The sequence below is a fragment of the Chenopodium album genome, chromosome 12 (assembly GCF_948465745.1).
Source record: "Chenopodium album chromosome 12, dcCheAlbu1.1, whole genome shotgun sequence".
Classification (NCBI taxonomy): Eukaryota; Viridiplantae; Streptophyta; class Magnoliopsida; order Caryophyllales; family Amaranthaceae; genus Chenopodium; species Chenopodium album.
In genome coordinates, this window is record NC_137845.1 from 17856243 (window position 1) to 17881707 (window position 25465).

General features: G+C 31.6%; 1 long non-coding RNA gene across 2 annotated transcripts; it reads right to left on the reverse strand.

Moving 5' to 3' along the window:
* Nucleotides 1-105: 105 nt before the first annotated feature.
* LOC145572174 (uncharacterized) lies at nt 106-5330 on the reverse strand. Of its 2 annotated transcripts, none has more exons than XR_014096705.1 (6): nt 2521-5330; nt 1697-1754; nt 1031-1176; nt 846-943; nt 355-665; nt 106-262 (listed from the first exon to the last, which is right to left on the reverse strand). It is a non-coding gene; the product is annotated as an uncharacterized LOC145572174 (long non-coding RNA). The 2 variants fall into 2 exon arrangements; XR_014096704.1 differs by having other exon boundaries at nt 846-953.
* Between the last annotated feature and the right edge of the window lie 20135 nt (nt 5331-25465).

Consider the following 25465-nt stretch of genomic DNA (forward strand, 5'->3'; position numbering starts at 1 on the left):
ATTGAAAATTAATTAGCAATAATAAAATCCTGTAAATGCATAAGTAATAGTTAGAGTAATTAACAATACCGTACTCGATTGCTATTTTTTACATTCAGTAGGATGTATTATTTATCAAGTAAATCATTTATAGACTCTATTTATATCTCATTTTTTTCATTTTGTGATGCATCTTCGTTATTTGCTCGGAGTTTTTTTTTTCTGCATCTTCTCCTTGCATAAGGTTCTTTCCTTAGTTGAGAAGCTTCGTTGTTCAGTTTCCCTGTACAAATTCATATGATGATATTAGTGCTTGGGGTTATTTTTTGTTGGGGAAAAGAGGGTTTGGGGGTAGGGGAATGAATATATGCTTACTCTGTGGTTCTTATTTTCCGTTCATTGTCCTCTGATTTAGTAGATGTTATGTCAATTGTATTTGGGGAACTTGTGTTATGCAACATACGCGGATCTTCTTGTGTACCTTGGTTGTCGTTCTTTTTTGATGTTTTCATCATGCCATGAATCTTTTGCAACAAATATTTTGTTTCTAAGTTATAGTTTATGTCAAATGTCTTGTGACAGTTCAACTCCACCGTGTCACTTCTTGTGTTCACTTTCACACGAAATACAAATTGTTTTCCGATGCATTCTTTTAGGCGACTCATAACTTTGTCCTCCCCGTTAACCTGCAATTATTGTAGATTGTGATTTAAATGTGTTAAGTCCTAGGTATCCAAATGTGCATATTATTTGAATAATAGTATTAAATGAATGCAGTAGAATATATTAATTGATTTTCCATTTCTTTTGTCTGGCCAATTTTTTTTTTTTTTTTTTTGGTTTATTTTTGTGGGTTTTGTGTTTACCTTATTGTAGAGGTTCACCATTTCTTCTACTTCAATTCCGACAATCTTCTCAGCTTCTTTATCAAATAATGTCATTTGGCAGCTTTTACTCCCATCGTCTAATTCCACCTTCAATAAGTACTTGTGTATGGGCTGTGTTTGTAAATTGTTGTAATTGTAATTTTTTTTTAAAAATAATTTCTTACCTTGGTTTTGGGTATTTCACTCGTAGTTGACAAACCCTACAAAATCGATCGTCATGTATCTTTCGCTTGCATGTGTCACATGATAAATATTTCCATTGTCCATCAGTGCGAAGATCCATTATCATTCCCCTGCAAGTGAATATTCCCTTTTTTGGGTGTGTAGGTATTAATTGATTAGTTTGCTCTGAAAATGTACAATAATGTTGTTTCGTGTGTTTTGTTTGAAGTTGTATAGTGTATGGTGTTTTTTATATTTTTTGTATATCCATTATAAAAAGAATACACAACTAAACCATCAAATCAAAGTTTCACTTGCTTTAAAAAGTTGTAATCAATTTTTTCCTTTCATTGTTAGTCAACCATCATGGCAATGAAATTATTTTTATAAAATCCTTCTATAAAGTCCTCATAAACAACGCAGGTTGAGCTAGAATTATAAAGTCCTTCTATAAAGTCCTCAGAAACTGATTTAATAATAATAAATGTAATCACATACATGAAAGGGTGATGATTGAGCTAGAATTTCACTTGATCAAAAGTGGCAATGAGAGATTAGCCAACTATACAGAGTAAACGGAGCTTTGTTTATAATACATAGATACCCAAAAGAAAATATATGCATTATATTTTTTAAAAAAATTGATTTGCATAATAAGAAGAAAGTACCTTAGGCTATTGGAATGAAGTGTCAAGTGTCAACCACTGAAATTGGCCTCAAACAACTCTGCAAATTCCAACATTAAAAAATGAAATTAATGAAATTAACAGAACAAATGATGGTTTTGATCAAGTTTTCAAGTTAGGGTGGTTTTGGGATTAGTCTGAGTAGGTTTTTCATTTGTATAATTAGTTTTACAGACTAAAAACGCATTGTTCGTGCCTTATAAATTGACATTTAAGAAATTGACAACCAAAAAAAAAATGAAACTTTTAGGTGATTTTTTAATCACTCTAAGACAATAGCTACTACCACAAATCAATAAAATGAGGATACTTTCAGAGCAAAAACACCTTTGCTTGATCACTCGACCGCAATAACTACAAACAAAATTCAATGAAATATGTAAACCTTTAGAACGTTGTGACAACTTTGCAGCATAATATGGTTAGTTTTATGGTGAAAGGTTGAATGGTAGTACATGTCACACATATTAATTTAGCCATTAATTCCACAAATTTAGCCAGAAAAAAATTAAGTGTTAACTATTATAATATGAGGCAATTCAATAGTTTAGTCTAATTTTTTTTTTCCGGCAATTCTAATTACTACTCTTTAAATGATTGAATATTTTAGTGAGTCAAAAATTGATGATATTGTAGTCACAATATTCATAACGATTCTTTATTCAACTAATTTATAATCATCTCAATTATTCTATTTAATAATATTGATTATACAATCAAGGCAATTAAATGATTTTATTTCATAATCAAGACAATTAAAACCCAAATTTCACTTAGGATACTTCTCAAAATCATAGATCGGTTACCTCTTTTTTAGGTGTTGCAAACCGTCAAGTGAAAACATTGACGGCGTCGGCAGCCGACGACCCATCCTCCACCATGATGGACATGGCCTTCCCGTCCTTTAGTATGCTGACCACCATTGTCCGAATTCGTGGTTCCTAATATTTGTTGGAGCTTTTTTGTGTAGAACCATGATGATTCCATATTGTTTTGATACCAAAATCAAATGATTTGGGACTTTGTTTGGGTTGTTTATGTTACGTGAACAATTATGACTATTCACTTTCAAAGGATTAATAGAGGAAGAAGACAACCTTTCTTTTTTATTTTTTCTTTTATAATTTCATATTTTTTACGAAAGAAATGCATAAATATTGCTATTTGTCTGTGAAGTATTTTCTTAGAAAGAAATGACGTGCTCATGTATTACAATGACTTGAATTCCTTTGAGGGATTTTATAATTTTTTTTTTAAATATAGATATCAATTGCTATTTTAATAGGGTGAATAAAATAAATATTGCTATTTTAATAGGGTGAATAAAGTGAAAAGCTTTGATGATGTGGCAGTTGAAGATGTGGTAATTTTGCTGACTTGGCTTAATTAGGGGGAAAAATTGACACGTGCCGGATTGTAACTCCTTGCATTTGAGTTTTAATAATAATATTGATATTGATATTGATATTGATTTTGTTCGTGAGTCGGTTGGAGTTTCTTCCTTGTTCTCTCTTTTATTGCAAAAAAACCGCATTCAATTTAGGTTGCCATAGAAGCTATTTCATATACTCGATTTCACTTAAACTCGTGGGTTTCTCATTATAAAGCTGATTGGTGGGTTTGAATATATCAAGTTTTAGGGTTTATTTTTCGAAGGTGAGAGAAAGTGAGCAGCTGCAGCATTAACAACAAATAAATTGAGGCTACTGACAAGAACAGATCGATAGCTTCTGGATTTTTGAAAAGGCTCGATTGTTTTCTCCCTAATTTGATTTTTTTAAGGTTTTGTGAGGGATTTTTTTATGTATTTGATTTAACTATGCCATTCTTGTTTAAATTGGTTTTGCCGAGATTGGGTTCAATTTTGTGTGGCTTAATTATGGAGTTCGAGGTTTCGTTTTTTTTTTTTTTTTTTCTGAATTTGCTTACCTATGATTTTAGTATGTAAATTCGGTTTCTGACTATTTATTTTTGATAATTGGTGGCCGAAATTTTTTGATAATTGTATTGGGGGGTGGTTTCTTAAATTTATGTGCGTTGTTGTATATGGCTCATTAGCGCTGCTTTGGGCATACATATGGCAGTTTATGCTGAGTTTTTTTTGGTGGTTTGTAGTTATAGTTGAACTTTAAAACTATGAATCTATGCTTGGAAGTACGTTGTTGTTTGGAATTTTGAAATTCAATTTTAATGAGGTCTTAGCATCAGAGTATCTTATATTCGCCGGCCTTCAATTGAGTTATCTGCTAGAAGTGATGGAATGTCATTCGTCTTCATATGTTTTTTCAGATTGTTGCTCACATTGTAGATTTGTAAATACTTAAGTTACTAGTAAGGCTTAGAGAGGTTTTTGCTGGAGTCGTAATTACAAATGATAAATGTCATCTTTTATTGTTAGCTTTTGGACATAAGCAGCTCAACCTCAGGCTTTGCCGCAATTGATGTATAATACAAGCATTCTTTCCCTAAGCACAAGAATTTGATAAATACAGTAGCTCTTCTAGCTAGCTTAAGTTAGGCCTAGTTCTATTTAAAAAAAAAAGTCAGGCCTAGTTTTTCTTTTATTTTAGTGTACGATGTTGAGTCTTTGGTAATAGAGGTACTATCATATGTATGAGTTTTATAACCTGGAGGGAAGCGAGGCTGAGAAGAAATGTGTGTTTGTCGTATATGGCTCATCAGCTAGCTGCTTTGGGTATTTGCATATCCCTCATCTTGTGGTGCCTAACTGCGTGATGGCTATTTATGCTGAATAGATGGGGTTTAATTAACTAATTATGACTCACAAGCAGCTGCACAATCTACAATTAGTATGATGAATGGCTTTCAGTTAGGTGGTAAGAAGTTGAACAGAACAGTTAATATTAAATTGGTGGTATATCATGCATTGGAGGACTGTCGTCCACAAAGTCTCCATTCAGGCAATAGATATGGGTAGTATGGAGAAATTTGGTTTTAGTTTGCATAACTCATGCAGCTATGACTCTGTATATTTCTGCAAAAGGGGAAAAAGGGGTCATTTCTTCATTATTTTTTTCACTGGTCTCAAGAATGATTACTGATTTTTTCTGCTTCCACCCCTTCCCATCCCCAAGAAGTAAATTTCTGTTCATTAGTGGTTGGTTTTGCTTGGTTGATGTTTCTTCAAGCTGTTTATGTTACTCTCAAGTTAGAAGTTGGGTTGCTTGTTCGTCCAAATGAAAGAGTGCTTGTTGCCTTGTATGCTACCTATTGTTACCTAATGTTTGCCTCTCTGCATTTTGCTAGTCCGATGCTTGTGTGTTGGTTTTTTATGTGCATGTGTGGTTCGGTTTGTAAGCTAGGTTGGTGACTTGTTAATACTTCCTTCGTTTCAATTTACTTGACCTATAGTCCCATGACATGCAATTTAAGGAGTTAATTAAAGAGGACAAACGATATTTTAATACAAAAAATAAAACCACCGATAAAAGGGATAAATTGGGGTTTCATGACATTTTTTTTTTATTTAGCTTATGTTTATCTTCTTTAATCTCTTCCTTAAATTGCGTGCCAAAGGGCTATAGGTCAAGTAAATAGAAACGGAGGAAGTATATGGTTATAACCTTTATTAAAGGAGCAAACTTTTGTCTTCATGTGCTTGTTGATTGTTATAAGCCTCAACACAATTGAATTCCATCAAATTCAAGTATCATAACATAATCAACCAACCAATCGTCCATTGTTGAAACTTGAAACTAACAGCAAAATGCTGATATTACCGATTTCATATCAATAGATAAGTATTTTAGCTGGTATTAAACTCTACAGATTCTAATACTCCGTACAAAATTTGAAATGAAATTTCCTGCCAAATTCAATTAGTCCTATCTCTCCCTCTCTCTCTGAATTTCGAAAAGTTTATAAAAAAACGAAAATCAATTCAATTAAATACAAAAATTCGAAGCATCAATTTTTGAAACCAACTGCAAAACGCTATTCAGATATACAAAATATTTAAATGTTAAGAGAAAGAGAGAAGCCGTACCTCTTGAATGACGATGATAATGGCGTTTATGGGAAGGAGAAATAATTGGAGATAATTTATCAAAATTTCAACTTAAAGATCTCATTTTTAATTTAATTAATTGTTTATTTCACATATAGTGATGGAAAGTGCGAGGGAGATGAGAGTGAGAAAAAGGAATGAAAATGATAAACCCTTTGGCGTGGAGTAAGAGAAATTAGAAAGGTTAGGGTTTGGAAATTTAGGGAAAAATAATAAACTAGGGACTTAGAGAGGACATTACTGACTCTCTTTCTGAATGAAGAAATGGGGGGGGGGGGGGGGGGGGGGAACGTTGGGGGTATGAGTCGAACCCAAAGACCTTATTTTGGGTTAGGGTTTATTCCACATATATTGATTTTTTTTTCATTAATAGCATATATGTTGAATTTCCTTATTTCCTCAAATTTCACCCGTAAAGTCAATTTTGCATAAATTTGTAGGCATATTTCTATAGATAAGTAACATCTTAGTTTTGGTCCCCTAAATTGTATAGGTAGTCGAACTGTAGCAATGGGAACTGAGTATAATGGTTTGACAGTGACAAGTTACCATCTTCCTTCCCCCAAAAAGGTTGCTCCTTTTCCTATTTCTATTATTATTGCTGTTATTCTTCTTCTCTTTTTGTATTTTTCCTTTGTCTAATTCTCTTTGTTCTCCCATTTTTCTCTTAGAAAAATAGCTTAACTTGTAAATACAATACTGATACCTTGTTATTAGCCCCACAAGTCTGCAACTTACCATTGTTTTGCACTGCCATTTTTCTCTCAAATAGCAATTTATTCATAATTAAATTTGAAACAAAATCAAACAATAAGCAACTAACCAAGTGCAATTCAATTCAACAATCAACATTTCAACAAAATAGCAATCCAATTATTTGAATAGCATCAACAAAAGAATAATTCAAATGAAGTGAAATTATAAATAATTAATATAAATACTAAATGACAGATTAATTAGTTGATAACTAAAAGATTAATACTTTGATTGAATCCTTTGATTGAAGACTTGAAGCTTGGGCAGACAAGGTGGTTCCGCGCTGTCGTTGGTGGTAGGCCTGAGTCAGAGAGATGTGAGAGAGGGAGTTAATTAGTGATTTAGGGTTTCCAGTTCAAATTGTCTAATCTTATCATGTTTTTTTAACAGAAAGTCAACATTCATGAATGATGGTGGTGTGTCCGTTGATTTAGTAGTGGTGAATTCTACTTAAATAGTTGATAAGCAATCTGATGAGCTTCAAATCTTGAAGGAGATTCCACATAATGCTAAGCGGAAAAGGTAGTAGATTTTTGTAGTTCTTTTTTTTTTTTTTTTTTTTTTTAAAATATTGTTTAAACCATTGTCTAATGATTTCCATTTTTTTTTTTATAATAATAGAAAATCAACATTCATGGATGATGGTGGTGTGTCCGATGATTTAGTGGTGGTGAATTGTACTGGAACAGCTGATAAGCAATCTAATGAGCTTGAAATCTTACCTAATTCTAAGAATAAAAGGCAGAGGAAGAAAAGGTAGTACGTTTTTGTAGTCTTGATTAATTATTTTTGTTTTAATTATTATTTTCACGATTTATTTATTTATTTTTTTTAATTAATAAAAATAGAAAGTCAATCTTGATGGATGATGGTGGTGTATCCAATGATTTTATGGTTGTGAACCCTACTAAAATGGTTGATAAACAAAATGACGAGCTTTAGATTTTGAGGGAGATTCCAGCAAATGCTAAGAGGAAAAGGCAAGGGAGGAAACGACAAAACGAAAGTGAGAGAGGTACAAAAAAAATCTCATCTTGTAGGATTATTTTAGTTCAATTGTTATTGATAAAGAGCATTCTATCAGAAAATTAGATTCCTTTTTCTCTAAGCTATGGCCCCGTTCTTTAGAGCTGCTCTGCTTCAATCTGCTCTGCCCTGCCCTGCCTTGCTCTGCTTAAAAATAATACTTAATATTGAATTATTATATTAATAGTTAATAGTTAATATTTAATAATAATAATAATAAATATTTAATAATAATAAACAATTAATATTTAATAATAATAATAATTAATATTGAATTATTATTATTATAATAATAATAAATATTTAATAATAATAATAATTAATATTGAATCATTATTATAATAATAATAAATATTTCATAATAATAATAAATAAATATTATTTAATAATAATAATATTATTAAAAATTAATATTTAATAATAACAACAATAAATAATTAATAATTAATATTTAATAATAATAATAATAATTAATACTGAATAATTATTATAATAATAATAAATATTTCATAATGATAATAAATAATTAATATTTAATAATAATATTATTATTAAAAATTAATATTTAATAATAACAACAATAAATAAATAATATTTAATAATAAATAATAAATAATTAGTATTTAATAATTAAAATAATAATTGATATTGAACTATAATAATAATAATTAATAATTATAATAATAATAATAATTAATATTTATTGATAATAATAATAATAATAATAGTAAAAATAATAATGATAATAATATTTTCTCAAAAAAACATAATGAAAAAAATAATAATAATACTTATTATTAATAATATTAATAATAAAAATAATTGACTTTTTATAATATAAATTAATATTTAAAGATAATAACTAATATTTAAATATAATACTAATTATTAATTTTTAATAAAAATAATAATAAAAATAATAATAAAAATAATAATTAAATAATATTTAATAATTATCATAATAATAATTAATAATTAATAATTATAATAATAATGCGATATTATTAATAATAGTTATAGTAGTAGTAGTAGTAGTAGTAGTAGTAGTAGTAGTAGTAGTAGTAGTAGTAGTAGTAGTAGTAGTAATAGTAGTAGTAGTAGTAGTAGTAGTAGTAGTAGTAGTCTAAGCAATAATAATAATAATAATAATAATAATAATAATAGTAATAATAATAATAATAAGGAAATTTGCTTTGCTCTGCTCTGCTTCAGTCTGCTCTGCTCTGCTCGGCTCTGCTCTGCTCTGCTCGGCTCTGCTCTGCTTCAATCTGCTCTGCTCTGCCTAGAAGCTCAAAAGAACAGGGCCTAAGTGAGTAGTAACCAGCATTTTAACCAAGTGACCACCCTCCTTCCCTCTCTTGCTTGCATAAGTGACCTTAATTGTGGCCTTAACTTGGTTCCTTTCAAGGGGTTTGGATCCAATCAAATTGATGGAGCCCTTTCATTGCGCAGGAGACAAATTTATACATATTTTCTTGAAGCAAGGTACTCACTTTCATGACAAACTTGGAAAAATAATTCCCTTATAAATACTTGAAAATTTTCTATATATATTCATTTCCTCTGTCTATCAAAATTCTGGTTCAATTTCCCTTAACTAATCAGAATTTCCCAATATCAGCAAAGGTTGGAATTCCTAAGTTGATTGCTTTGCGATAATTATACTCGACTACATGGAATTTAGATTTAATATCGTCACTCAATTCCAGATCTCTTATTTATGTTGCTGACATTTCGAAAGACTGTTGGGTCCTAATAAGGCTGTTTGTTCTCAGATCTTGCTGCATTTCACAAAAGTAGGCCTTTTCTTGTGTCACTTGCTTGATGATTTTATTTTAATTGGCCACTTGCTATCGTCATGTCTGTTTTCTTTTTCTTGTTTTCATTTGTTTTCCAATTAAATGCCAAAGAATCTGATTTCGTGCATCTTCTTTTTTTCTTTTTAAAACCGGAATTCTGAATGAATATTTTGCCATTTGCTGTAATATTAAGTTCCTTTTTTCTGTTGAATTCAAATAAGTAATTCATACTGATGGTCTAAATTATAATAATGAGATGAATTTTTTTCACCTTAATATGAGCACCTGCTGGTGCTCATACACAAGCTAATTTCTTCTAATGCATTACAGGTTCATTTATTGGTTTTTGTTTAATTGAATTCATAATTTTGGACCTTTCTTTTCTTTTAATGAGGTAACACTTGACTTTGAAGCTTGTGTTAAGTGATAAGAATTTGAGAAATCATATGTGATTTAGGGTATTTGGAAGATTTAGGATGTTGTACAGGTGGTAGTCTAGTACTTTATTGCAAATATTTTGCTAATCGCGTCAATAGTGTAACTTTGAAGATTGAGAAATTTAGATGAGGATTGGGAGCTTGTTGAAGATTGTAAACATTCCCAAAGACATTTTCCCTACTTAATGCTCAGTTTACAAATTCTGTTCCATAAGTTCGTAGGTGTTCTTTACTACGAATTATTTTTTTACAAACTCTGTTTGTTATCATATTTTGCACCAGATATATTTCCTGCTTGTGAAATCGTCTCCCATTTCTGATTAATCGTGCAACATAATTTATCCTTTGTTTTTATTCGGCAATATGTGGTTATTGGGTCTTGATGAAAAATTTGGTGTAAAACAGAGGGTACTGGAGGGAGAAGATTTATGTAGATGACCTATGCGATTCCTCGTATTGATATATGTCTAGCGGACCCCAATTATTTTAAGACAAAGGTTTTGTTGTTGTAGTTTTTTGATTTTTTTTTTTTTTCAATTTTCAATGGGTTGCTCCTCATATATGTGATTAAAATGGCACTTTTTAATTTGGCTGATTTTAGCACAAGATCAATTTTTAGTATTGAGTGGCTATTTTAACTCTGTTTTTTCTGTTAATTTTTGCACCAGCTCTTTTTTTTTATTCTAGTGCACTAAAATTTAGTGAGAGATGGAAACTTAGAGGATATTAACTTGAATGTTTTCAAGCTGATAAATATCTCATTAAGTGATTACAACTTATGATGAAAATTGCGTGAAAGATTATAACTTAAGCCTTCATCAAGATGCAAAATGGGTGAATGACACATTTTTGGAGGCACTGTGATGATGAATAATGATAGCCAATTACTACAAACTTTTTTCTGAAAATTATGTATCTCTTATCTTTGTGTTTGCTAATTAATAATCTTACTATCCTGCAATCCTAGGATCATAGATGTACACTTTGTATTTTAATGTGTTATCTTGAAAACAGATTCTTTGCAATCCGTGACTGGCTCAACTATCAAATTTAATCAAATCCAGTATGTTATATTTTTGAGTGGGATTTTTTAAGTACTACACCTTTTAATCCGCCAATGAAAGTGATGTTTTTGAACTAGCAACTACCATTAGATGAAAAATTACTACTCCAGTCTTATTTATTCTATCACTGATCAATGTATGGAGGTTTTACTATAGTTTAAGTCATATTTTCATTTTCATTTTCATTTCCTTGGCAGATGTTGTGAGTTGTGAATGCCTGAATTCATTTTTGTTTACCACCATAATGCAGCTGGTCAAAGATGTTGTGACCTGCCCTCTTCATCGTCAACAGGATTGACGCCGCCACCACGACTCATGCAATGTGGAAATAGATATTGGCTTAGGGGGGATGAGAAGGGATATAAGATGGTGGTAGATAAAGGAAGTCCTTGCAACAGAAGGTGGGAAGACATGGACCATGAGATATTGATTTACATATTTAAGCGATATCCGTGGCATATTTGGTTCTGGAGAGGTTTTTACATTTGCAAGTCATGGCTATCAGCATTCCTGGACTACTTGTTTCCACCTGGGCAAGTCCTTGACTTGCGTTTTCTTGATGGCCCTGAACTGTTACGTCTGAAACCTTTATATTTAAATCTCTTGAAAAGGTTCTACCATTATCTTATATTAAACCTAAATCGCCGACCCCCAGATTCTTATACTGGGATTGTCTTAGCTGAATATGTCTTACGATCAGAGGCCTACGAGCATATAGCACGAAGGTAACCTCTCTGCCAGCTTTACACATGCCAGATAGCTAGTGCCCCTTGATTTAGACTTGTCTTAATTTGTTATTATCATGTATAGGCTCATATAGTTTTTCATCCTTTCTTTAAGCAAATTGTGTGTGTGTATATAAAGATGAAATATCATCAGAAAAATAAAAATAAAATGAAATATCTGTGTTGTGCTTGTTTATAGTAATGACTTTGTATGATTAGGGTCTTTGTGCGAGTAGTGCTGTGGTTCTAATTATTAAAAACATTTTTGAACAAATATAAACTTATTTTCTAAAGCAATGATTTAGTATTTTGCAATTTGATTCTTCCTCCATTTCTTTTTAAGTTTGACACTTTCCATAAAATGAAGTTTTAAATTGGTTGTGACACTTTTATTGGGCAAATTCTTTCACATGCCCCCCCCCCCTTTTTCACCTCTCTATATCTTTTCTCCCCAAAAATTGCCTAGGAGTTTATGAAATGAAAAGTGTCACAACTTAAAAAAAACAGAGTTAGTATTAGATATTTGATTTTTATTTTCCTTTTTTCTTTGTGTGAGTGTAGATGTTCTTAATATCAGATCAGATTAGCAGAATGCCATAGATTTGTAGATTTGCTTACTTGTTGCAACTTTCTCTCATATGTGAAGATTGATTGTTCTAAGATCCTCTCTGTTCACCCTTTATGTTTATTTGTTGTGTGTGTTGGTGATGGTGCTAGTATTATCAGATTAGCAGAATGCCATTAGATTTGTAGATTTGCTTGCTTGTTGCAACTTTCTCTCAGATGTGAAGATTGATTGTTCTAAGATCCTCTCCGTTCACCCTGTATGTTTATTTGTTGTGTGTGTTGGTGATGGTGCTAGTATTTCCATACTAAGGTTGTAGAAGTTCATTTCCGTGTCAAGATTTTTTTTTTCTTTTTCATTTCACATTCCTTCTTAATCCTATGATAAGTGAACAAATTCCTCTTCTTAATTGAAATTTATTTTTGGCTCAATGTAGGTTACCTTTATTGAAAAGCTTTGTCCCCCCAAAGAAGATGATCCCTTTGTCTAATATTCCTGGTTTTACAATTGTAGATAATTCTGAATGTTATGATGGTCTGTTTGGTTTTAAGGTTTTCATTTCAAATCCAGAAATTGGGTCAAGTGTCTTGTTTGGGTAATGCAAATAGTTGGATTTGTATTTGGCCCAATTCCAAATCAATTACAAAATCAGTAAAGTTTGATGAATTTCAAATTCCAAATTCCAACTTAATACATGTCATGTCAATTTCTTTTGCTATTTTCCCTTCTCTCTCCTCCAAAGCTCCAACAACCACAACTTTTTCTCTCTATCCTCCATTACTACAACCTCTCAGTACTGTGAATTTTCCTTGTCTACAACTTTTGTTCGACGATTGTTATACATGCACCTTGTCACCAACCTATGCTCTGCGCACAGAATATCTCAATCTTTGAACAATTTTGACAACAAATCTTGAAATTACAAGCTGTTTTTGGTAGATTTGAAGCAAACTACAAGTACCAAAGCATTGATGTCATCTAAATTAAGCTACTTTGGTAATTTTACATCCATTTTTTTTTCCAATTCAAATAATCAAATTGGGGCAAAAATTAGGTTTACAAATATAAATTTCAAAAAAAGGCTGAATTTGTATGATTTGAGCACCTGGTTGTAGCTTCCGATGACATCATTGTATGATTTGATGATTAATTTGATTACCAAAGAAGTTGATGCTTGTAGGTGTTGTTGTCATTCAAGTAGTTAACCATTGATTAATGTAGATATATCATTCATAAATTTCCAGATTTACTTCACAAATTTTACTCACCTCCAAACACCATTTAGAATTTGAAATCATAGAATTGAAAATCTAATGTTTCCCAAACATATAATTTGGAATTGAATTCTATGATTTGTAATTCTAGATTTGAAATGAATCATTTGAAATTAATTACTTGTATCCAAACACAACCTAATATTATTTCATGGGGGATGTGTCCACTGATGCAAAATTTGGAGAGAGTTTGTTGTCATATCCGCATGTTGCCAACTTTTACACGATGTTGCAAATCTATTCGAAGTTTGACATTAGTTGAAGGGATTTCTGAGTGTTGCGTGTCAGATCAAGCAGCTTTAGTGATTGCAGAAGGGTTTCCTCTACTTGAGCATTTGAGTATATTTGGGTTCTCTATCTCAGTGAATGGTTTGTCAATGATATTGGATCGCTGTCAGAATCTGCAGTACTTGGATGTGCAGCACACTATTTGTAATCGAGGAAGGTTCAGCCGGGTGCTACACGAGTGGCCATGGCTAGAAGAGATCTGCAAGAAATTGGCAAGTGTGAAGACATTGTTGACTTGTCTCTGAAAAAATTGCACAAGGTGTAAACATTATTATTAGCTGTCTTTGTATTGTCTAGGATCTCCTCTCCTTGACTTTATAATCATGTTTATTTTACTATCCTTTGAATGTTACGTTTATTGTTGTTTTACTTTGTTGTGAAAATGTTATTTCTCATGGGATATTTCTGTATACTGATCTTTTATTTAATGTGCTCATTTTTTCTACCGGGCTACTATATGTATAGTCGTGTAGAATTGCACTATAATTATTAATGAAATTAACAACTGAAATTCTTACATCAGAATCATTTGAAATTGTATGTGATAATAGAATTTCCTTCTCATTAATGCTTGTTCTAGTTCACTTGAATGTTAAGTTCCTTTGTATTTCAACAGCTGTTCCAAGTTCACCCCATCAAACCCTGCATCATGGTCCCATCCCCGAGGATCAAGCACAGCCTCCAAAGCCACCGGTCACTCATTACAACACCTCCACCTCGATATCTATATAAAGGTGAATCACCGCCAAAACTAGGAGGTACTGTACCGCGATCCCAGGCAGATGTACCTTACATCCAATAGAGGATCACTTAAACATAACTAAAAACCCACACCTTATAATTTATGAAGAGAATTACTACATAAAGTGTTTTAGTAATGTGTTGAATATTCTATCAATCTAGTGTGCCCCTAGGCCCTAGACGACAATTTATATAGTTACAATAAAAACACCAAATGAAGTACATCATGGGGTTCTTCGAAACACCAATTTTCCATTCATATTTAATTTGATGCTTCTATGATACAACTTTCTCTAATTTATGTAAGCTGCAATACAGTACAATACCTAAAGAGTGAAACCCCTCCCTCATCCTGGGGTTCTTCGAAACAACTGCTATCTAGACACAAGCCAAACTAACTAAGGTAAAACCCAATCCCAATCCCTAGCTAATCAATGCTCTTCGTCTTCAAAAGGACAAGAACGAACTACAAGTAAATAGGGGACATGTTCTAAGAATATATTGCTTCTACATACTAAGAAAACGGTGAAAAGCTTACAACAAAAACTAAAGATGCCAAAATTCCATTACATGCAATCAGCTAAAACATATCAAACCTAGAAACGAGCTAATCATCATCACACACAAAAAATAAAAAATAAAGAAAACTCTTAAGAAGAACAATAAGTGAATCCGAAACTAGCTTATGCATACATACATACATGAGGAGAAAGACATGGCTACATAGTAATGTAAGTATAAATTTTCATTCAGTTATCAAGTTTAATTAACTTGCCTCACCAGAGCAAAGCTAAGCTAAGCCAAGCTATTATTAATACATGGCCTACAAATAAAAAGACAGTAATTTCAAGTGCACTTTTACTTAGTGCCTAGAATTTTGAAAATGACAACCTTTTAAGTTTCAACCTCATTTTTGATAAAGTGTTTTATATTGTTATATTATCATGCTATTTGCAATTTTGCATGCCATATTTAACACCTAACTTTGTGATCTATCATTCTATCGTCTTTTTTTATCGAATAGCAGTCCACCAAATTTAGTTCTAACTACAGTATATCACTGTTATTCTCTTGGGTAAATAAGTAATAATACTTTCACGTAAAGTTTTGGTTTTCATCACTCTTGTGTCCTGTCAATAAATAAAACGGTGTATATATATATTCAACAGTTATATAATGTCTTTAATATCAATATCTTAGATAAAAAATACATATTTACACAAATCTAATAAGATTTCATATATATATATATATATATATATATATATATATATATATATATATATATATATATATATATATTTTCTTATGTATAAACTATAAACCATCATTTATAATCAATACAAAATACGTGCATAGCGCAAAAATATGGAGAAAGTATAGTATTTTTGAAGGGTGTAACATACGAAGTACAATTCTACATACTATACAATTTTCATTATATATACTACCTTCGTTTCTTATTATCTGCAACAAAGAATATTATTTGTGAGACATAAAATATTCTTTTGTTGTAGATAATAAGAAATAGAGGTAGTATATATTTTCTTCAAATTCGCATTAAGGGACTTGCTAATTTGTTCAAAGTGATGATGGTAATGAGCTATGATTAATTTTATTTCAGATGTGCTCATTTAGTTAATTATGGTTTTTTGGTTTAGAATTTTAGATCGAACCAAATTTTTAAAATTAATAACTCAATAATCTTGAATCCCATTTAGGGATATGATGCATCAATTATACTGAATTCAAAAGACTCGGAAATGAAATGTTCCAAGAACTTGGGGTTTAGAAAGTTGGAAGCAATTGGTAAACTAAAATTTGTTTAGGAAGCCGTATGTCCAAGGCAAGTCTCTTGTGTAGACATTATTTCTCTAGCAGCAAGGGACTCAGTCGTGCTCTCGGGTGAACCTTTTATACAAATTCCTCTTGGAAGAAAGGATTCAAGGACTTGTAGCACCCAACAAGCTGATGTCTGCAGATAATGCTCATCTGGAATGCAATTGTGTTGTTTCTGAAGTTTCTGCATTAAACAAAATAATAGTATAAAATTAGATGATAGATCAACCAAACCAATCAATTTGTAGGTGTTTGATGGGGAAAGGAAAAGGACATGCCATATATTCACTCAATATTAAGTGGTCAACAGTCCAGTCGTCCAGGTGTGGTTTATATGGTCTTTACAAGCTGACTCTAGACAATCTTTGCACTCTGAAATGCCCCAATGGGTTCTACCATAATGTTTGACATGGGAAATTAAGCTGATACTAAGGATTGAATAAGTACGAGTTACAACCAATTGCTACTTCAAATCAACAAGTAGTATAAGCTTTATAAATTATAATGCAATGTGCAGGAGGGCTATACTAAAGAACTAGTAGGTATTTGGGCTGCAAATAAAATTAAGTTAGAGACAGCATCCACCTTCCATGCCCAACTGGCCCTCGAAAATGTATTCAAATGACCATACCACAATTAAATCATTCTATAACATCCAACTATTACCTCAAAAAATTGCATGTAAAAAACTAAATATTATACCTGGCCTATTCCATATTTTTTAACAGCAAAGTTTTACTTTTGCATTTATCACGTATTCTACTTAAACTATCCTTAGTACTTGTTACTTGAGGCGCAACATAATCGTATGGGATACTGTTAGATTTGTCCTAATATAGATAATCAAAATATTAACTTTTCATAGTTCTTACTTATTGATAGTGAAAAATATTAATGGTAGAAGTCATTCATTGCCAAGTGTGAAAGCCAAAACAACACATGTTTGAAAGAGAGAAGGTTGAAATTAAGGTAACACCTTGCAATAATGACCAAAAATAATCAACAAGAAAGGATTAGCCATTAAAAATATTCAAAAGAAACTTCTTTAAAATCACAAGAGTAAGACTGCTTTGCTCATTAGAAGCACCAGATACTGGTAAGTGCAAGAAATTAGCAATAATTTTGATGATATTTCCTCAACTACTCCCAAAAAGGGTTAGACAATCAACAGTACATAACAAAATCAGATAACTAGGGAGTTCTATACAACAAAGAATTCCCTAAACTCCAGATACCAAAATGTATACATCTTGGAGTACAACAGAAATGTATTGTTAGTATTATACTCGTCCAAGATAGTTAGCAGATCATCAATCAAAAAAGAATATTCTATTCTTGTTGAAAACCATGAAATGAGATGAGGTGCCATTCCATTATGAGGTTATGGATACTTTTCCATCTGAAGATAAAAAGGTATTCATTTGTTCCAATGAATGAATAATTGTAAACAATCAAACATTAATTGGTGTTGCATAACAAACACAATACCAATGCAATATAATATAAACACCCATGATATTGATTATACTTTAAGAAATGAATTTGGAATAATTAACAACACCAATGAAGATGAAGGGCTTCTGACGCCTTTATAGAACACCCGGGATGCCAAGTTGGTTATATAAATAACTATCTCTTATAGCTCTTCGCCACTTCACTACCAACTCAACATAATTCCATAACAGCCCAAACTCATTCTAAGGACTTTATATGCATATTAGTAAACTTTTTGTGGTTCCAAACTAATTGATATGACCCTAGGAGACATTCCACACATTCACTTTAATTTTGAAAAAATATTCATAAATTAGCTTAAAAGCATGGATTAGCCTTCCGTTTTGGACAATTCTCGACTTTTCTGGAACCGGAAATCAAACAAGTCGTGGTTCTTCCCATGGACCCCACAACACCTTGGGAGTCCATTTAGGTGGTTGAATCAGTCTTCTTTGCCTTTAAACGGTCAATCAAGTCATTTACAACTTATGCCTCACCAAGCCACCAAGTCCACACGACTTTATAAGACCAAATAATTGTCATATACAGTTCTTCTTCTTCTTCTTCTTCTTATTCTTCTTCTTCACCTTGAACGCCTTAATCCCATTAGTGGGGTCGACTACATGAACCAACATAAGGACTTCCCGGGAGGTCACCCATCCTAGTACTACTCTTAATCATTGTGGCTCATGCCAAGCGATGTGACAAAGTTTTATACTACTGGCCTACCTTAACCCTCCTTTATCCTGGCAGCGTAAAACCCACCCACTGGCGGAGTTTGTCGTTTGTCATATACAGTTCCAAACAATAATATTTTACTTCGGGATTCATCCCCTACAATCCCGAAAGTTTCGATAATAATAGGTTCGATTTTGTATGTTATAGCCTTTCATTTTGACATACTTGTTTGAAAAAAAAAATGTTGTGTTTTTTTCCATGGATCTCACGACACCTCAAGAGGACATTTGAGTGGTTGGAATTATCCACTTTGTACACAAGAATTAAAGGAAAATTAACGACCTTTAAATAAAATTGCGGAAGCATACACCTAAATCAGAGGTATTACCGCCACACTCGACAACCTGTCAAGTGTTAAGGCCTACAAAATCCCAATAATTACAACCCAATAAATCTAAGTGAGCTATTTGTACAACTTTATAAACTCGTTATAACAAACTAATCGAAACACTTGAGCTCCTTTAGCTACGATCACTTGATCAACCTGTTTAAACAATCTTTTCTGCTCACCATTAAGGACAAATTCCAAAATAGATCGTCGCAGGGCCACCATAAGAAAAAGACATGGCCGCAAACACAAGTAGCACAACAAAATAACACACACACGTCAGCAAAAGGCTAAGTAATCACCACATATCAGAATACAGAGTATAACAAAATAATCAACATTACTAGCTCAATTAAACAATTAATGTTATGTAGTTCAAAACCACATTACACGTTGATACCTTAAGGATAAGGTAACTTTGTACTCTAAGAAGTAACCATTGTCAAACCCAACCTCAAATAAAAATACAATTCTTTACTCAAATCTCTATCCCATAAGTGTGCCATGCTCTTTGTTTTATACATAACCTTGGACATGAGTAATTCGAATAACAAACCAACAAGTATAAAAACTTGAATACTCTCAATAACTAGAAAAACACCTTAAACCAGACCACATACGGGTCAATTCCCACTGTAGGGGACCATAGAAAAATAATTAATAAAGATTGTACCTCATTCTTAACTTATGATCATTATCTCATTACCAACATGTCAAGGACTAAGGTCTATAACGCCGAGCCTCAAACCAATAATAAAATATAGTAATTCTCAACCTTTTGATCTCACACATCGATCAAATAATTATTCATAAACAATCTCAACAATGGCACATGTTCCCAAATAAATAACAAACAATTCGGTTCATAATATCTCAACTCTTAAAACACATACTAATAACCCAAATATAATCATATCTCAACCCAAAAATAATACTCTGCATTAATAACCCTAAAACCTCAATAAAACAATACTCCCTATAGCAACAACATTAAAACCCTAGAAATAACAAATCATAAACAGTAAAAGTAATACAATACTCATATCCAATCAAATCATATAATACCACGCACTTATATATATATATATGTAAATCTTGATCATACGAATAACAAAATTATAAATTTACACATCAAAATACAAACAATACAACAATAATTAATTATTAAATAACTTCGTCAATATGCGTGTGATTACCTTTCCGGAAACAATTAGGCAAATATTATAGCAAAGTATTGCACTAACTTTCGACTCCTGACTTGCGATTCACGCCTACATATATAGTACGTGAGGCCTTGGATATTTACATTAAAATTACATGATAAAGTTTGGTGGAAGAATCATGAGAATAATCAAAAGGCTCAAGGTTTATTAAGAGAATAACTTGGTTTGGTTTGGTTTGTTTCACGCACAGCCAAAGGAAATACACGACTCTTCTTTTTTTTATATTATTATTATAAAATAATAATGTAGGGTTAAAGGATATAAATACTATCAAATAAGATAAGAAAATAAAATTTAAAGTATACAACACTAATTTTATAATTTGTAAAATCATAAAATATACGGGTATTACAATCTACCCTCCTTAAAACAAGTTTTGATCTTGAAACATAAAGTTGATAAATAACTTACTTGTAGATTTAAAAGAACCAAAACAATCTTAATAAAATATATAGTTAGAGTAAATAAAATATTAGGGGTATTACATACTATCCCCCTTAAAAAGAAAGGAGTTCGTCCCCGAACTCAAGCTAGTCACATATGCAAAATGCATAACAAGCAAAAACATATAGAGAAACACCCTCAAAACGGCTTAACCTATGTTCATTTTAATCCTAAGTCTTAATTAACAAGTTCATCCCTAAACAAAAACCACGCTGGGATATGAAGATCCCTGCGTAAACTTCAGGAACGGTAAGGCTCTGGATACCAATTTGTAACACCCCCGATTTACTAATTAATAATAAACAAGAATTAAAGGAAAATTAACGACCTTTAAATAAAATTGCGGAAGCATACACCTAAATCAGAGGTATTACCGCCACACTCGACAACCTGTCAAGTGTTAAGGCCTACAAAATCCCAATAATTACAACCCAATAAATCTAAGTGAGCTATTTGTACAACTTTATAAACTCGTTATAACAAACTAATCGAAACACTTGAGCTCCTTTAGCTACGATCACTTGATCAACCTGTTTAAACAATCTTTTCTGCTCACCATTAAGGACAAATTCCAAAATAGATCGTCGCAGGGCCACCATAAGAAAAAGACATGGCCGCAAACACAAGTAGCACAACAAAATAACACACACACGTCAGCAAAAGGCTAAGTAATCACCACATATCAGAATACAGAGTATAACAAAATAATCAACATTACTAGCTCAATTAAACAATTAATGTTATGTAGTTCAAAACCACATTACACGTTGATACCTTAAGGATAAGGTAACTTTGTACTCTAAGAAGTAACCATTGTCAAACCCAACCTCAAATAAAAATACAATTCTTTACTCAAATCTCTATCCCATAAGTGTGCCATGCTCTTTGTTTTATACATAGCCTTGGACATGAGTAATTCGAATAACAAACCAACAAGTATAAAAACTTGAATACTCTCAATAACTAGAAAAACACCTTAAACCAGACCACATACGGGTCAATTCCCACTGTAGGGGACCATAGAAAAATAATTAATAAAGATTGTACCTCATTCTTAACTTATGATCATTATCTCATTACCAACATGTCAAGGACTAAGGTCTATAACGCCGAGCCTCAAACCAATAATAAAATATAGTAATTCTCAACCTTTTGATCTCACACATCGATCAAATAATTATTCATAAACAATCTCAACAATGGCACATGTTCCCAAATAAATAACAAACAATTCGGTTCATAATATCTCAACTCTTAAAACACATACTAATAACCCAAATATAATCATATCTCAACCCAAAAATAATACTCTGCATTAATAACCCTAAAACCTCAATAAAACAATACTCCCTATAGCAACAACATTAAAACCCTAGAAATAACAAATCATAAACAGTAAAAGTAATACAATACTCATATCCAATCAAATCATATAATACCACGCACTTATATATATATATATGTAAATCTTGATCATACGAATAACAAAATTATAAATTTACACATCAAAATACAAACAATACAACAATAATTAATTATTAAATAACTTCGTCAATATGCGTGTGATTACCTTTCCGGAAACAATTAGGCAAATATTATAGCAAAGTATTGCACTAACTTTCGACTCCTGACTTGCGATTCACGCCTACATATATAGTACGTGAGGCCTTGGATATTTACATTAAAATTACATGATAAAGTTTGGTGGAAGAATCATGAGAATAATCAAAAGGCTCAAGGTTTATTAAGAGAATAACTTGGTTTGGTTTGGTTTGTTTCACGCACAGCCAAAGGAAATACACGGCTCTTCTTTTTTTTATATTATTATTATAAAATAATAATGTAGGGTTAAAGGATATAAATACTATCAAATAAGATAAGAAAATAAAATTTAAAGTATACAACACTAATTTTATAATTTGTAAAATCATAAAATATACGGGTATTACAATCTACCCTCCTTAAAACAAGTTTTGATCTTGAAACATAAAGTTGATAAATAACTTACTTGTAGATTTAAAAGAACCAAAACAATCTTAATAAAATATATAGTTAGAGTAAATAAAATATTAGGGGTATTACATACTATCCCCCTTAAAAAGAAAGGAGTTCGTCCCCGAACTCAAGCTGGTCACATATGCAAAATGCATAACAAGCAAAAACATATAGAGGATCACCCTCAAAACGGCTTAACCTATGTTCATTTTAATCCTAAGTCTTAATTAACAAGTTCATCCCTAAACAAAAACCACGCTGGGATATGAAGATCCCTGCGTAAACTTCAGGAACGGTAAGGCTCTGGATACCAATTTGTAACACCCCCGATTTACTAATTAATAATAAACAAGAATTAAAGGAAAATTAACGACCTTTAAATAAAATTGTGGAAGCATACACCTAAATCAGAGGTATTACCGCCACACTCGACAACCTGTCAAGTGTTAAGGCCTACAAAATCCCAATATTTACAACCCAATAAATCTAAGTGAGCTATTTGTACAACTTTATAAACTCGTTATAACAAACTAATCGAAACACTTGAGCTCCTTTAGCTACGATCACTTGATCAACCTGTTTAAACAATCTTTTCTGCTCACCATTAAGGACAAATTCCAAAATAGATCGTCGCAGGTCCACCATAAGAAAAAGACATGGCCGCAAACACAAGTAGCACAACAAAATAACACACACACGTCAGCAAAAGGCTAAGTAATCACCACATATCAGAATACAGAGTATAACAAAATAATCAACATTACTAGCTCAATTAAACAATTAATGTTATGTAGTTCAAAACCACATTACACGTTGATACCTTAAGGATAAGGTAACTTTGTACTCTAAGAAGTAACCATTGTCAAACCCAACCTCAAATAAAAATACAATTCTTTACTCAAATCTCTATCCCATAAGTGTGCCATGCTCTTTGTTTTATACATAGCCTTGGACATGAGTAATTCGAATAACAAACCAACAAGTATAAAAACTTGAATACTCTCAATAACTAGAAAAACACCTTAAACCAGACCACATACGGGTCAATTCCCACTGTAGGGGACCATAGAAAAATAATTAATAAAGATTGTACCTCATTCTTAACTTATGATCATTATCTCATTACCAACATGTCAAGGACTAAGGTCTATAACGCCGAGCCTCAAACCAATAATAAAATATAGTAATTCTCAACCTTTTGATCTCACACATCGATCAAATAATTATTCATAAACAATCTCAACAATGGCACATGTTCCCAAATAAATAACAAACAATTCGGTTCATAATATCTCAACTCTTAAAACACATACTAATAACCCAAATATAATCATATCTCAACCCAAAAATAATACTCTGCATTAATAACCCTAAAACCTCAATAAAACAATACTCCCTATAGCAACAACATTAAAACCCTAGAAATAACAAATCATAAACAGTAAAAGTAATACAATACTCATATCCAATCAAATCATATAATACCACGCACTTATATATATATATGTAAATCTTGATCATACGAATAACAAAATTATAAATTTACACATCAAAATACAAACAATACAACAATAATTAATTATTAAATAACTTCGTCAATATGCGTGTGATTACCTTTCCGGAAACAATTAGGCAAATATTATAGCAAAGTATTGCACTAACTTTCGACTCCTGACTTGCGATTCACGCCTACATATATAGTACGTGAGGCCTTGGATATTTACATTAAAATTACATGATAAAGTTTGGTGGAAGAATCATGAGAATAATCAAAAGGCTCAAGGTTTATTAAGAGAATAACTTGGTTTGGTTTGGTTTGTTTCACGCACAGCCAAAGGAAATACACGGCTCTTTTTTTTTTATTATTATTATAAAATAATAATGTAGGGTTAAAGGATATAAATACTATCAAATAAGATAAGAAAATAAAATTTAAAGTATACAACTCTAATTTTATAATTTGTAAAATCATAAAATATACGGGTATTACAATCTACCCTCCTTAAAACAAGTTTTGACCTTGAAACATAAAGTTGATAAATAACTTACTTGTAGATTTAAAAGAACCAAAACAATCTTAATAAAATATATAGTTAGAGTAAATAAAATATTAGGGGTATTACATACCAGCCTACCATGCTCCAGGATAGTTAATACCAAGTTAAGCAACAAATCCTAGTAAGGCTTTCTGATTGCATACAACTACTATCTTCATATTATAGGATGACCTTATCTAGGTGTTTTGGATTGCATTCATTGGAAAAGGGTCTCTCCACTCAACATGCTGAGATCTATCATTGAAGCCTGTGTACTTTATATCTGGTAGGGGTGTAGGCTCTTTTCATTCATTAATTAAATCTACCTTCACTCCTCAACAAACTAGTTATGGCTGATGCATTATACATCAGACTTTACTCTACTAAAGTGTTAATATATACTCATAAAAATCAACACATCTCAATTACACAACAAAAGCAACATATGCCCAGTAAAGATTACCCAAAATAAGGAAACCTTCCAAAATATATGCCCGTACATAAAGGGCATTCGTATAATTATTTAAACTATATCCTAATTCCTACATCATCTCATATTCGCTAATTAAATATAACAAAGCCTACAACCATTCAAAGAAATTTGCATAGGTCCTTAAGGTCATAAACAAAATTTTAAATGAATAATGCATAAAGTTCTAAGATTTAAAATTTCCAAAAAAGTTATGAAACAGGAAAAATCAATTTTTAAGAAACTAACCAGATTCAGCTTTCCCTTTGAATCATCAACTGGTGGACGTCGCTGCAAAACAACAACAAAGCATCCACTAGGCCACCACACATATAAGTTTCATCTACCAATCAACATATATAGCCATATAAGCATTATTTTCACCACATAAAAAGTTTAGTTTCCTCTTTTTTTTATAACTGTCTAGTGTTTGTCTCATCAAATTACTGATGAAAGTAATCAAATCAAAACTTAGTTCATTGA